At 44.0% G+C, this 15,778-nt stretch overlaps 2 protein-coding genes across 2 annotated transcripts in view; both read left to right on the forward strand.

Moving 5' to 3' along the window:
• Positions 1-15,778, forward strand: part of LOC117770083 (double-strand-break repair protein rad21 homolog A-like) — a 951,093-nt gene that overhangs the window by 445,392 nt on the left and 489,923 nt on the right. The window lies entirely within an intron of this gene.
• The window catches only part of sdc2 (syndecan 2), a 44,439-nt gene that overhangs the window by 1,175 nt on the left and 27,486 nt on the right, over positions 1-15,778 (forward strand). The window lies entirely within an intron of this gene.

The following is a 15,778-nucleotide window of genomic DNA, read 5'->3' on the forward strand; positions in this document are numbered from 1 at the left end:
TTCACAAAAGACTGCACGATTAAACACGTTCACATCGGCCGATGTTGATAATTATCGTGATAATTGTTGCATGATTATTCATTTGAAGTTTAAATACAAAGTTTTTATCCCTTGAGTAAAAGGTTGGTGGTTCTAAACTCTTATTCAGACAATGACACACTTGCAAAACAGTCTGACTTATAGATCACTTATACCTATTTACATATATCCATCTTTTGAAATATAGCAATTGATTAAAACTATATGCGAGAATTATTAATATTGTTTTATCGCCCTGTTTAAGATACAAAAATATGTCTGACATGCTCAGAAAGATCCTGCAGAGGTCGATGTGCTTCTCTCACTACTTCCATGTCTGTTCAGCTTCAGTTTACTTTTGTTTTATTTTTCGCTGCTTTACTTTAAAAGATGCCACACAGTTAAAGTTTACTCCACATGCTGGTAATTGTTTATATCTTTTTGCATGAGCAGACACATAGTTTGACATCTGAAGTGAAGGATGCGATCAGCAGACTGATTATTACAGTATTACAGCTGCATCACAGGGATTTGTTGTGAGCATCAATGTGACAGTTGTGCGGGTTCACGCTCATTGAAACGGATCGACTGAGTAAATGTCAGCGGTCCTGCTCGCTGCGTGGATGGATCTTTTCTTTCGTCTGCCTCCTGGTTGCAAAGTGTTGAATGACTGTGACATTTCAAAATGAAAAGCAGCTCCCCCGAGCAACATCCCACAATTTCATTCTCAATTTTCCTCCCATTCAAGAGCGCTCTGATTTAAAATCCATACTCGTGTTATTGCCTCATCCCTCTTTATTCAGTTTCAGGGCTGCAGCTCGGTGCAGAGTCGTCTAACCCTGCGTGCATCAGCTCCTTGCAAATTGCCCGTGTTGTCGCTCTGACAGATTTTGGCACTTTCATGTGCAACCCCTGTCATTATTGTCCCCTCCTGTTGTTTCTCTGTGGGCTGTGACATGTCGCTTGGCGCGCCGCCTCCTCCTCTGTTACAGCCGCTCGTCCAATTAGCTGATTCAGACACTGTTGTTTTAATGAGTCATTATTTTGCATGAGATCACCACAGAATACATTTTTTTTAAAAACATGTTTTCTAGTACAACCCTCCTTTTATTTTACACGACACTTGAGTTCTCCATTGAACTGAAACGGCCCAACCTGCACATGAGTGGATACAACACTTCTCTGCTGCAAATTACAGCCTCGGAAATCGTGTTGAGCAAATCGTTTTCTGACACAGTGTCAAGAGCAGCTCAAAGTCTCACAAAGGTAAAATATCAGGTTGCTTCAAAGTATGATTTTCAAATTGGAAAAGTTTGAAGTTGTTTTATTTTCCGGTTATCTAAGTTTTGAGGGTTAGCTTCACTACCATCATAATCATCTAGATCTACTTTCAGACATGCACTGAAGTCTGGCTGTTATTCAGAGATTTTCCAGAGGGGCTGTATGTGACAAGCAAATGTTCCTCCGTCAGTTGCTCCGGACATTTTCCGCAACTTTGTCCTGCCAGCCCCCTTGTGATATGTCTGGATAATGTCTGAGTGAGCCCACGTGAGAATACAGCAGGTAGCGAGCCCAATGGACGTGTTGATGAAGTTTTTAACACGCGACACATGTGAAACTGAAAAAAACAAAAGTCTCAGGACGAAAAGGAGCTGTCATACAGGCAGAAGGCTGTTGGAAAGACAACGTGAGTCGATAGCTTTTGGTGATAAGTCGTCAGCGCCGACGTGCTGTAAACAAAAACACGTGGTTTTTACACGTCATGTCCCGCCTCCTGCTCCTCTACCCAGGCTCCACCCATCACCTGAATGTTCCCGATATCGTCCGGTTGTTGTGACCCCGACAAACTCGTTTCCAGACATCAAAACTGACTTTGATGACACGGACTGTACACGCACACACTTTCACCTCATCAATACTTTCCTCCCCGTTGTCTGCGTCCCCCTGGAGGCCTCAGTGGAACGTCACACATGACATTGATTCTCAATACTTGCACTGGTGTTGACAAGTGTGTTTGATAACCTGCTCCAGGCACATCGGTCTGTGGTTTAATTACCCCGTCACATCATAGAGATGCATTGCAACAGTAAGCAGCTCTTTGAAAAAAGGTAGAGAGGAAACCAGCAGCTGGTGGCTTCAGAAAATGATTTCACCACCGAGCAGGAGAACTGTTTTTTGTTTTGTCACATTCCTAAAAGATCATATACGGGATGATGTCAGTGCTCGTGTCTACATAACATTTAATCTCCTTTTTTAATTTAGCCTTTCGGTTTATTTGCATCCTCACTAGCAAAGCACGGCGGAGCTACGTTGCTGTTTGGTTATCATATCTCTTTTTCGGTGATCTCCGCTTGTAGTGAACATGAAGCTGTTATCATTCGCTCTTGGTGACGTTTCTTCCCTCGTCTGCGTCCAAGAACTTTTGCCATCGAGGAGGAAGAGTTTGGCAGTAGGGCTACCCAGCTCGTCCCCGCCCCCGCCGTGTTTTGGTGCACGCCACTCACCAGATGTCCCGGTCTGTAATTTGTGTCATGTTATGGTGGGAAGCGTGGGTGTTGTTCACCTCCTTTTACATCTTGTGATTTACGGCAGGGTTCTGCGTGCCGTCTCGCACCCTTGATGCCGCACTTAAAGGAATCACTTCAGACGGCGGAGGGTGGTGGTGGTGGTGGGTGGAGGGGCGGGGGTGGGGGGGGGGGGTTGAGTCTGGATTTGGTCTGGGCTTCGGAGGAAAAAAAAACTGGAGCGTGATGGAACAGGGTTAGGCAGAGGGAAGCGGGACGGCGGAGGGGAGAAATTGCTTGGAATGTCCGAGCTCAGGGGATTTAAGAGACAACAAAAGAAAGATTTCACACATCTGTTTGTGTTTTTCAAACCCGGCATTTGTTCGGGACTGACCCGCATGACCGCGAGGATGATGCAGGGCGAAAGCTGCGTCTTATAGTCTTTCTTCAAAAGGGCAAGTGAGGTCGGGTCGCTGTGATGAAGTGCCCTCGGATGGTCAAAGAGAAAGAGGGGTGGGGGGGGCCTTATATTATTTCAAGGGTGAAGAGGCCAAAGCCCGGGACTTCAACTCGGAAGCTTTTGATGGCTTTCCGAGGCAGAGGCGGGGGTAAAGGTTGCAGGTTGTGTGTTGTCGGGGTTGTGTTATCTAGGTCCCACAGCGCTATTTGAGTTTCCTCTTCCGACCTGAGAGCTAGTTTTGCACCTGCTGATTCGCTGCTAATGAAATGAACAGCAAACGCCGACCTTCCTCTCAACTTGAGGCTTTTAAAAAAAAAAAAATTCACACGACGCACATCAGCTCCCTTTGCAAAACACACACACATCTGCAGACATCGTTCATTCTTCAGATGCACTAAGAACAAAATAACCCACACTGCTACTTCCCTTCTGGTAGATTGATATGAAGGTTGGATGAATCCCGAAAGCATGTTATATGTCCAAGGCTCTTGAGGTTTTCTTTTCTTTTTTTTAATCCTCCTGACACTCTCCAAGGCTTTTTGAACTGAATGCAACACTTTAGTTATTTTTGCTGCATTCCACACGGCCTTCAGAGCCTGAATGAGGCCTATACATCGGAAATTTCCATTTCATTCTGCGGGGATAAAAGCAACATCCTTCAACTTAAGCACTTCATCTCCGATCCACTTCACGATGATTAAGTGAATTGCTCATCAGTGGTGGGTTTACCAAATATTCGGCCTATTTTTCCGTCGCTCTTTATTCAAGAGTCTAAACGGAGGAGGGCAGCGAGGAAAAAACACAAGAGGATAAAAACAACGATGAGATAAAGGATGTGATAAAACGTTACGGTATGAAAGGGGAGCGGCGGAGCAGAGAAGTGAAAGGATGTGGAAGCAGGAGACATGTGCTCCTCCTGCTCCTCCTGCTCTATATTTAATGATGCTCTTTTATTTTTGCATTAACCTAGAATTCCTCAAAGTGAAGACGCAGTCGCTCGTGGTTTGTCTGACTGCAGAGCCACCGCTTTTTCTGTTTCCTTATTTTTGCTAATAAATCCGCCTCTGACACACACACACGGGGGAAGCAAGTTTCTTCCTCCTTGCTCTCGTTCGGCCCCTTCGGGGGGGGGGGGGGGGGTTGCATTCACTCTGTTCCTGTCTGCCTGGCATTATGCAATCGCTAATGGACTCTACAGAAGGCAGGAGGCCGCTCGCTGCTGCTGGACCACTGAAAGCACAACAGCAAATCCCCCCCCCCCCTCCCACTTTTCCTCTGAATCCATCTGTGTCCACGCATGAACTCTTGTTTTGTCACCCCACAGGCACGTGCACAAGCAGATATAGACACATTTGCACACATGGCCTCATGCCTACCTCCCCCCCCCCCCCCCCCCCCGTGTGTTGATTCATCTCTCCTGTCCAAGATGCTGCCTGTCATTGCTGCAGTGGCTTTGGCTACAACCATACGGTGTTTTCTAACTAAAACGATCTCTGTCCACACAAGCGTTTTCATCCCCAGCCGAACTAACACACCTGAAAACGCATGTCACTGCACACAGGAGTTGTCGCATATTGCACAGGTTGTGTTCTTCTGGAAGGGGGTCGGTCATGCGACAGGAGCCTGACGAATCAGCGAAGGCTACGTCATGCCCGAAAAGACCAAATCACTGTCTACGTCATCGTTTCCCAACATCAGTTTCTGCTCGACTAGACTACAACGCTAACCCGGAGACTTTAAACTAAAATGGGGTTCAGCGGCTCTGAAACTCGGGTGTGTGGACGCCAGGCGTACCTGTAGCGAATTCGCTGCATTTTCAAATGAAAACGTAGCAGTGAAGATGTAGCCAGAGACACATTTGCACACACACGGACCCCTGATTCACATCACCCCCCATCTTGCCACATCTCTGTGCCAGCGTGGTCAAGACGCTGCCTGCCGATGCCACAGTGTGTTGGATGCAGTCTGAGAACAGTGGCACAATATTTCATCTCCGGCAGCTGGAAGGAATGAAGGCAAAGGATGTATTCATTCTCCGGTTTTTCCTCCCACACACAAGATGCACCCCTTATTGTCTTCTCCCCCCCCCCCCCTTCCATTAACATGTGAGCGCTTGCACTGAGTTGTCTAACATCTGCAGGACGTATGTGTGTTTGAAAGAGACTGCCTCCCCCCCCCCCCCCCCTTCCTCCTCCTTCCTCCTCCTCTCTCTTGTTGACGAGTTCTGGAAGAGGCTCGTACTTTGGCAGCGACCCGTGCACACTAGTAAAGACTCACAAATAGTCGTGTGTGTGTGTGTGTGTGTGTGTGTGTGTGTGTGTGTGTGTGTGTGTGTGTGTGTGTGTGTGTGTGTGTGTGTGTGTGTGTGTGTGTGTGTGTGTGTGTGTGTGTGTGTGTGTGTGTGTGTGTGTGTGTGTGTGTGTGTGTTTAAAATGCATTGTCAGCCCAGAAGCAGAGGGGAAACACTTGTGGGAGATGCGGCTGCAGCGAAACCAGCAACAGCAGCACTAGTTTTGTGTCGGGCTGCAGCCCCCCCCCGCCATCAGACCTATCAGACGACAAAAACCTGCATGTGGCAATCAGGGTGAAAATATTTAGACACAGCAGACCCCGGCCATTACTTCTTTCTCTTTCTTCCTCTGTTCCCACCCTCTTTTATTCCAGGTTTTCTTCAATTTAATTAGCTTAGCAAATGGAAACTTCCTTGGCAGCACTGTGGTGGGGGGGGATTGTGGTGGTGACAAAGAGAAATGGGGGGAAAACCCTGTGTCAGGACGTCTGTTTTCTTCCCCTCTTTCTTTCTCTCTCTCCTTCTCTTTCTGTCTTTAACTACCCGCTGCCTTCCAGATTCAGCCAGTAAGGGGGGGAAAAGAAAGGAGAGATGAAGGAAAAAGGGAGTTTAGAGGGGAACCTCCCCTACCTCCCCTTTTGGTTTTCAGGTTTTCCCAGGCTGTGCAGGCTGTGCAGGCGGGATCGCTGTGTGAGGTGTGAAGAGCATCTAACCCGGCAGGGGGTGAAGTGACGGATGCAGAGCCATGTGGTAAACAGAGTGACACTGATGGTATTTTGGTGTGTGACTGCCGGACTGGGCGGCTTAGTGAGCAGTTGGGAGTTTGTAGGAATACTTTGAGAGATGTTTTGTGCGTTCACTTTTTTCGCATGTGATTTAAAAATAAGTTTTCTGTCTTTTAAATAATTCGTTTTGTCAGATCTATTTTTAAAGGCCAAATTTAAAAGCTGCTAGAAAATTATTGTTTGTTAACGTAGTCGCCCAGTTGATTGATCTGTTAGTTTTTCACTTCTAATCTTAAACCAACATGACATTAGTTAAGTTGTGCATTTGATTCAAAGCATCTTTTCAACTACAAACAATCTCATGGTATCTAAACGACACTATAACCTCATTATTGTTCGGGTTGTAGCCTTTAATTGCTCTCGTAAACCGCGGTCACACTTTAATACCAAAGTGGCTCCATAAAACCCAAATGGAGTCTGGAACAGGGATGAAGAAACAGGATAAAGATGTTTATTTGACTCAAATTGAGTAATATTGGAAAAATGAACTTTAGAGTTAGGGTTAGGGTTTTTGAAAAATGTCTCCCACGAGTGTTTATAGGACTTGAATGATTTTGGGTTGATATCTCAGGACTTTCTTCAAATCCGAAGACCTTTGCAGTTGAACCGATTAGATTTTCACTGTGACCACGTTTTGCAAAAACACTTTCCTGACTATTTTTCAAAGCTGTAAATCAGGAACAGAGGAGCACACGGTGAATATTCACATTTGGATGGTGTTGGTGATACACAAACTTTCACTTGGGCTCAAAGATGTTTTAGTGGTCAAAGGTTCGAAGGTCAAGGTCACTTTGACCTCAGAAGAACTTAATTTATTTTCTTCAGATAAATATCTAATATGGTGCAACGATAAGTGATGACAATTAATATCCGAACTTTTGACATCATAATCTTCTGCAAAAACAGGAACAGAAGGATATTTCCTGCAGCTTGATTGGCTGGAGAGACAGTAATACTAGCTCGAGTTACTTTAGGGATTTGTATTATCCAAACCCATCGTATTGATGTATTGTTCAATTCATAGCATTAAATAATCAACAGGCATCGTTGCTGCAAGTTATTGTAAATCTTAAAGTCTGACATGGGACCGCTTGCAGATTACTCCCTCTAAGATCAACGCTTTTCCTTTACAGCTGTATTAAATGTCTTTAGGGGAGATTGTGGTCGGTTCAAGTTTTGTTGCTCTGCTCGTTAAAGGATAAAGTGAAATCGAACGCAGCTTGTGAAACCGTCCTGGTCGACTTTGTTCTGCTGCACAGACGGTGACTCCAGCAGCGAGACTTGTTCCGTCTGTGTGCGATCCAAAAAAATAGTGGATATCTGAAGCCAATGATGTCAACGAGCTCTTTCCATCCAACTCCCAAGATCGCTGTGGAAAAGGGCAAGGCACATTTAACACATCTGTGCTCACTCATATTTACGATTGGGCTTTATCGTCTCTAAAGGCGCCAAATTGATATCTGCCCCGTTCCACCGAGCACAGAAATGTGCTGCTAATGTCTGTTGTTCCCATTATTTCCCCCTCGTCTCGAGTCAAAACAGCGCTGAATGAGCTCAAGTGTGTAAATCATGCTTTCTGTGCAGGGTGTATCAACAACCGCGAATTATACTGCGTGCAGTCGCTCAGTTTAGAGCCGTTTCCATGGGAAAACGCAGAGATTCCAGAGGGTATTTAGGAAAGCTGATGAGCTGGAGTGGGACATTTATTAGTCAAATCCCCACATAGCACTTTACCCTCTAAATGTCTGCCGCTGTGTGAAGTCATCTTCTTTCACTGACAAGAGTGTTTTACTTTTAGCTGTTAGGTTTATGCCTTGTCGTCCATACTACTCTGGCAAGCACTTAGAACTAAGAACTTTGGAAACATGGCTGGCCTAGTTTTAGTTTGAACTTTCCTGTCGTCTCCTGAGTACTTCAACCTTTTAATGATTTCCTCATGAGCACATAACCTGCTTTTTAATAATAAGCTAGTTTTTCCATGCTCGGATGTGCATCCTTTCCCAAAACTTCCTTTCTTTTTAGCAAAAACAACAGTTTAAATCTCCGGTATATGTTCACATCCTAGTTTTTAATCTTACTTTAATTTCAAAGGCAGTGGCGACGGCTGACTCTGCAAAGGTTTACCTCATTTCCTTGTTTTGATTCGGAGGAACCATCGTATCAAGACCCCAGATCCGTATCCAGATGTTCCCGTGCGCTGTTGTGGCAGACGTCCGATGTGTGAAAGTCTAAACTCTGACCACACTATCAAACCGGTCCAGACAGTGAGTCACTCTGTCAGAGTGAATGAGCTCAGAGCAGGGAAAAAAAAAATAAAAAAATCGCCTGGAGTTGAGTTTCGTTTGCTACTGAGGATCAGACTGAGGCTCATTTCACACCGAGTCTGAAACTAATTTATAGTCTTTAGTCTGAAGAAACAGGTGGGAGCTGTGGAGACATTCATCTTCTTTTTTTTTTTTGTTCTCCTCACAAAAAATGCTGCGGAAAAAGTAACACCTGTGAACAGAGCTCCTCCTGTGAACGGAGCATTAATCTCCATAGCCTCAATGTTTCTATTCCTTTATTCTCTTTCTGCTACACGATGGAAAATAACACCACCAACGTGCAGGAGTTTATATGATTGTATTTTCAGTTTTGTTTGCTTTTTATTTTACAATGATACAGCATTTCTTTCTCAGAAGAACATCAGATGTGGTAAACAGTGGCCTCACATATGGTGATTATGGCCTGATGATGGTTCTTTCTAAAATAAATTTGTAGCCCATCCACATCTAAATATACAAAGTGAGGAGTGGCTGAACAAACATGTCGAGATAATTTAGGAATATGAAGAAAACCGGCTACTGGTCGGAGTGAGTTGTAGCAGCACACGTGTACAAAACTGAGCAATGCTGTGTTTTTGTTTTCTGTAAAAAGTTCTGGTTTGCTTCAAGAAAGAAACTTTATCATTTAAATTAGAGATAAATCCAGTTAATTATCACTAAAGATAAAGATGATAGCAAATCTTCACATTGCATGAGCTGAAACTTTCAAATATTTGCCATTGTAGCTGTTGATCAACATCTAGTCATCTTACAGGAATGGAAAAATGATTAACAACAGCAAAACATGGACCAAAACATAATCATCAACATCTTGACTTCTGCAGATGTTCCACATTATGCAAATATATTTATATTACCAGTTCGTTGCCGCATTTACAAAAAAGAAACGAATCCAAATCTAATGGTGCCTCATACAGTGACTCTGTCGTGGCTGTTAACATGATCAGAGGCACTAAAGAGGCGACTCTACCAGGCGAGTTAATCTTTACTAATGCATTCTGTTAACAGCCATCTGTGATCTCAACACCGACTGTAAACCCTTTCAGCCGAGCGCGACGTGGCACACAGCGCCCCGGCAGCCGCTCCTCCATTACACCGAGGGATTGGGTTTATTATTCCGCCCTGAGAGGCTTTAGATGAGTGAAACCGTGTCAGATGGAATCCATTTTGATTTTAAATGCAAATACCGCCGACACGCTCATTACGGGCGCTCTCCATTTCGGTGTGCGCGACCACACGGCCCTCTTGACGGGTGGAACATTTTCAGCGGATGGACCTCTTAGGCAAACAGACAGCGCCAGTCAAAATGTGTCACGTCCGCAGTCAGGTACTGCAGTTGACCTTTTGAACCCCTTTGCTGGGAGTCTATTTCTGCATGGTTGACTTCTTGTAGGTTTGCCGGCTTTGCTGCACTTGGGGGTTTGGATATTTGAAACTGAATAAACCCACAAATTCTAAGCACATTAAAACTTCCACATTAAATAAACTTCACTCAATGGACTTTTAAGGACAAACTGAGCTTTTTTTTTACGTTGTCCTCAGTGACACCCTGTCTTCTGCTTTCTTCCATCCTCTCGGGCTCCGTCTGCCTAACTTCCAGCTCCTTCCCCCCCAAAATAAGCCCTTTTGACAGTAGCATCAGCCAAGGTCACTGCTTTCACTTATAATCCGAATCGCTTCCATGCGACGGTTAAACCGGTTTTCATGGTATAATGGAGGCTGGCGTGGCGGGGAGCAAAGCTTGATTACTTTGATGGTGATAATTTGTTTAATCGAGTCACTGGGTGGCGGAGAGTGGAAGTGGCAGCACGGCCGCGACCCTCCAGACTCCACAGGACGTCCTCTCTGTCCGCCTGAAGACACTGGAGCCTCTTGGATTTCCAGCCCAGCCTCTACAGGGGTTTTTCAGATTCATCCCGAAGAATTAAACAGCGGATATAAAGAGAATGAAGGATCTACCGAAGCTTTAAGCAGCTTAAAGCCTCAAAGCTTCACAACTTTTCAGTAACATAAGTGATTGTCTCCTATACAGGTTTTTACTGGTTTTCCCACTGATGGACCATTGGTTGCGTTAAGACCAGGAGGGCGACTCCACTGGTTGCAAATTCATCTTAGTTTCTATAGAAGTCTTTGAGAAAAAGATCCAAATATGGTTATTTCTGGTTCCCAAAACCCAAAATGCCAAACTCTGGGCTTCAAAAACAGAGTTTCACAAGCCAACGGGTTACATCATGGTGGGCTGTCATTTGGTTAAGGAGCGTGTAACTGTAGCAGTGGGCTAACAAAGGCAGAGGGAAAGAATACTGTAACAGATGTTGGAATTAAAATATGTTTAGATTGGTTTTCCAGATGTTGTTTTTTTTTTTAGGGAGGAAAATCCACTCAGCTTACAAGAGCTTTTTTTGGTGAACTTATTCAAGGGAGTTATTTGCACATCCGTCAATCTCAGGTGCATGTGCATTGGAAAATGTCGCTTGAGCCTTGAGATGAGATTCCACACTCTGCTCTTGCTCAGCATCAAAAGCTTATTGATCATTCTAACATTTTCCGTCCCTCTGGACCTTCGTGGAAACGTTCGTATGATCAATATGTTTTGATGCTGAGCAAGAGCGCTGTGCAAGATCTTTATTTTTCCAGCCAGAACTAAGTAGTTCTTGGCATTTCTGCCTCGACAAAGGACTTCAACCATTTGATGAATCAATGATCAAATTCGTTTTCGGGTGTTTCCGAGACGTAGTGAAGTTTCTGTCACGGTGTTGAGCCCAGTCAAACTTGCACTGGATCTCCACTGACATTACACTTCAAGATCACCTCAGCAGTCCTGGAGAGGACTAGTCAGACTGTGAAAACAGTTTTTATAACGGCTGCCTTGGCTCTGGAGAGAGTTTCGTCAAGGCTGAGAAAATATCTCGGCCTGTGTGACAAACTAGGGCCAAGGAGGAAGAGACAAGGATGTTTAGCAGACGGGAAAAGTCAACAACGCTATTAAGTTGCAAGAAAACTCTGAATATCTCGGCCTCAGCTGCAGCAGTTTGATTATTCCACTTGCAAATTTCTGCCGAGACCTCAAACATGTTGAAAGATGAATAATAAATTGGCGGAATATAGTGTTTGACTGGATGTCTGAACATTTAGATGTTTCTGTGTATGAGAAAAGAGTTCCCACGTCAGCATAATGAGCCATAATCAGGACTTTTATCATATTATATACACAGTGACTTTGCTTCTCTCATGCTTTTAAGAGTCATTATCAGTAATCTTGTGGAGCGACGCTGTGGCATCCCGCTTTTACAATGTGCATCTAATGAACTCCTCTGACCTCAGCACATCTGTGTGTGGCAGACAGAGCTGCCCACACGTTTCACTGCTGCACACATCTCTGAAGAGTCTATTGAAGATGCCTGTTTTTGAAGATGATTGCTCGATGCTCCCCCCTCGGCTTTTGTTTAGTGTGGTTGCACTCCGCCGTGTGGGATTCCGTGACCACAAGAGGCTTTATGACACGTTTTCTTAGACCTGCAGTGCAGAAGCTGCTGGAAACACAAGTTCCCTGGTGCGTTCTTTTTTGTGTTTAGTAAAGAATGTAACACCACAACATGGCAAAAGTTTTTTTTTTAATTTCATTTTGGCAGTGTTTCATCTCTGTTTTCAGATATGAACTCTGGAAAAGAGTTTGCCTTTTTACATATGGAGAACAAAGATGGAGAATTTCCAGATCAGAGGTACAACAGGAACATTTCTGGAACATCCAGGCGAGGGGTGGTGCCTCGATAGAAGATGTAGGTGGTAGGACATGACGTATAACTTCGGAGAGTCTCTTACCTTCCCTGCCACTTGTTTGAGGAAAGCTCTCTGATGTCATTGTCTTTCCAAGTTGATATCTTTGTCGACGTCTATGGCTATGGCACCTCTGTTTCACCCTAAGATAATATAGTACTTTTCCAGTTTCACCTCCGTAGCGTGTTAGCGACGTGATCAACACACCGACTGGCTCGCTGTGAATTTTCACGACATTTTCCGGCTGTATTCTCACATGGGCCAGAAGAGTTGCGAAAAATACCCGGAACAACTGACTCAGACATTTGCGTTCCTCTGATAATCTTCAGGAAAATGTCCGTACTTTACTGCTTGTCCGAAAGCCGCTTTATTATTTTCAAAAGTTCCCTGTGATTTGCAAATGCAGTCTCCGAACTTGTCCTCTAATTTTTTCCCCCCTTACAACCACTCACAATGCTTCTTCTGAGACCTCAGCATCCCCAGCAGCCCATCAGCCAGGGAGGTGGTGGTTAATTAAAACCTGGAGCACAGGGTGGAGCGTCAGTCGGCCCGAATCTTGTGTTGTTTCAAGACCTTTCAGGAAAGCCAGACTGCAGTGTGCACAAACCACACATTCTTGCAGAATTACAGCTGAGGGAAAGAATTGGGGAAAGGCCTTGTTGCGAGCTCGGGAGCAGAGGTTTGGCAGATGGATTAAAAGCCATTTTTAGCTGCAGGAGTTTTGTTAGTGATCGCTGTCCTGCGTCCAAAATGGAGAGAACGCACAAAAAAAAGAAAAGAAAGATTGGGCTCCTGCTAATTATGTGTTCTCTCGGCTGAAATTGTGTTTTCTGTCTTGATAAACTGGCACTTCTTCAAAGTCCCAGCTTATTCTTCCACAAAGTCATTAAAGATTGAGAACGCAGTCTAACTGTAGAGGTGCCGGGACTATTTCGGTTCCCAGAATTCAATTATTTACATGGGACGGAACATGAACGAGAATTTCACCTCATCACTTTCAAATAGAAGCCAGAGGCTACAAAAAAAACTGACTGACAACATATCCCCAGGAAAGCAAGACAAGATTATTTTTGTTGCAACATTATGGATGAAAACCTCAATCGATCTTTCATTCAACAGAATATTAAAAAAAAGCCTTTTTCAGTTACAGACGTTTCAGAGCTGGACAGCAACATGTAACGGACCCAAGGATGTTGTCATTTACCCATATTTCTGAGTTTACTTGTGGGCTCTGTGTTGTTGGGTTGATGAGAGTAGAATGCATCAAGCAGCTGGTTTGCATATGTGAACCATGGAAGCGCCTTTTCTCCTTTTTGTTGTGGAGCAGTTTGTTTTGCACCGGAACTGAGCGGACGGAGCTGCGGTGCGTCTGTCAGACATCACTCACATGTGCAGAGATGAACACACATGATCATAACAAGGGCTCCCTCTTTGTGTGATTGGTGTTTGATCCCTAAGTAGGGGGGGGGGTGTATTCTCCAAAACAAAATCACATTTGTTATTTCCCATTCAGTGGTTTATGAGGCAAAGGAAGTTCTGGAGTTTTGCCTGAATCGCTGCTGCATGTGTAGAGCGATCTTCAAGTGAATCATAATAGTCGCCCAGTGCGGTGAAGGTTAAGGTCAATAAACCTGGTCTGGAAATTTATTTTCCAACATATCTCTGCAAGTAAATAAGTTGAGTCAATCTGAAGCTTATATTGATCCAAAAATGATTCCAAATATTTAATGTCATTTGATAAATGAAGTCAAGAATAAGTCATGAAGACTTCTCACTGCTTTCTTGGCATCTTGTATCAATCAGACACAATCTAAAGCTTTTATAGCTAAGAAAATAATCATAGTGTCAATAGAATATAGCTTTTTAAAAAGAACTGCAGTGTGGGCTGCTGCCAGCCTGTTTTTGTCTTAATTAATTATTTAGTCTTTGAAATATCAACAAATCCCTTCCTCCGTCTTCAGATGGCTTATTGGTTTTTCGAGAAATTCCTGCAGATCATTTTCCTGTAGATCAACCACATTCCGCCCTGTTCGCCTGCGTCCTCTGTGACGTGTGAGCGATTCCAACTGGCATTGATACCATTAACCGAACAGACGTGGAGCTGCCGCGAGCCGGCTGCTGTTCGCATGCCAAGTTCGATTTAGTGTCGGCCTACACTGCTCAGAGGTGCTCTGGAGCCGCAGCGGGCTAATCTTCAGCATGTGCTAACTTAACCTCAGGTGACTTCCTAACACCGTTTATCCACACAGGTAACAGTGTGGCGGTGGAGCGGTGGCCTGTGGCTTCAGGCTTTACTCTCTGTGCCTGGAATCTCAAGCTCTTCTTCCTCCAAAGCAGGATAAACAATCGTTGCTTTGGCCACAAATGAAGTGTCGGTGAACGTGTTGTTTAAGCTAATCCCCGTTTTACAGGGTTCAGCAGGTTTACGGGTGCACATTACCAACTTGTGCAATTATCAACCTCAGCATGTGGCTCCTATAGTTCCATGTTGGTGGGCCATGCACTACTCGAAACCCCCTGCAGGAATTAAACCTATAACACAGAGAAAACATAACCGTGCATTGAAAGAATTTCCATTAGTCAGGGTTTGAAGAAATGTTGCTTCAAAGTTTTAGTAGCGATGGAGACGAGAGGTTAAGAACGTGTGGTTGTGGACCCAACACTGAGTCTGGCACACGGTTCCGCTCTTCACCCATAATTAGTGTCATTAATGTGCAATTATGTGAGTCATGCTTTGCCCACGTTGGATCCAGTCAGTGTTTGTGCCGGAGCACGTCGAGAGCTGACTGGAGTCCAACATGCTGCCCGTCTTACCCATCTCACAGACGTGGTTTATCATGGAAACACTTTTCCAATCTCTTCTCTTTTCTTCTGATTTTCAGAATACATCTGGCTAAAGGGTAGATCCACAATTTTTACACGTTTAAAAAATTTCTGTCCATAATCAGCTCCCCTAGTGAACCCTGCATTTTGATAATTCCTCCTCCTTAATACATCAGTTTCCATCTCAATTTTAAGTGACTGGGTCTGAAGCTGATGTGATTTTGGTGCTTAACTCTTTTTCTCCGCTGCAGCTCAACAAAGAAAAACTGTCCTTAGGAAACACGCTGACCTGAAAAACACTGTGACTTTGGAAATTCCTCTCCTGAGTCGATTAATTCAGATTGCTGAGTTTTCATATTAACTTAAGATAAACGATGGAATGTGTTTTTGCTCACGAGCAGGACCCTGGATTTAGCATTAACACTGGAATATATTTTAATGTCCAGCAGGAACTAAACAAGATCCCGACTGTTATGGATTTTCAATTCCTAAATGTTGTTACCAAACCCTTTTGACAAATACATTTTTACAGTTTAACAATAAAATGTATAATAAATAACTTGATATAAACAAGTATTTGTGATTTCTATACATTAATCTTCATCCTTTCTTATCAGCAAACATAAATGCAGATACCAATATGGCCCATAAATACATAATAGCGTAGTTTTTAAATGTTCGTTTCATATTTTATCTTTAGTTTGAATAAAGGAGGATTACAGCGTCTTTGGTCTGGTGTTTTTTTTCCTCCTGAGGCTTAACACAGTGATGACCTGCACATCTACATCTGCAGCAGT

This window comes from Hippoglossus hippoglossus, chromosome 11 (genome assembly GCF_009819705.1).
Source record: "Hippoglossus hippoglossus isolate fHipHip1 chromosome 11, fHipHip1.pri, whole genome shotgun sequence".
In the NCBI taxonomy this organism is placed as follows: domain Eukaryota; kingdom Metazoa; phylum Chordata; class Actinopteri; order Pleuronectiformes; family Pleuronectidae; genus Hippoglossus; species Hippoglossus hippoglossus.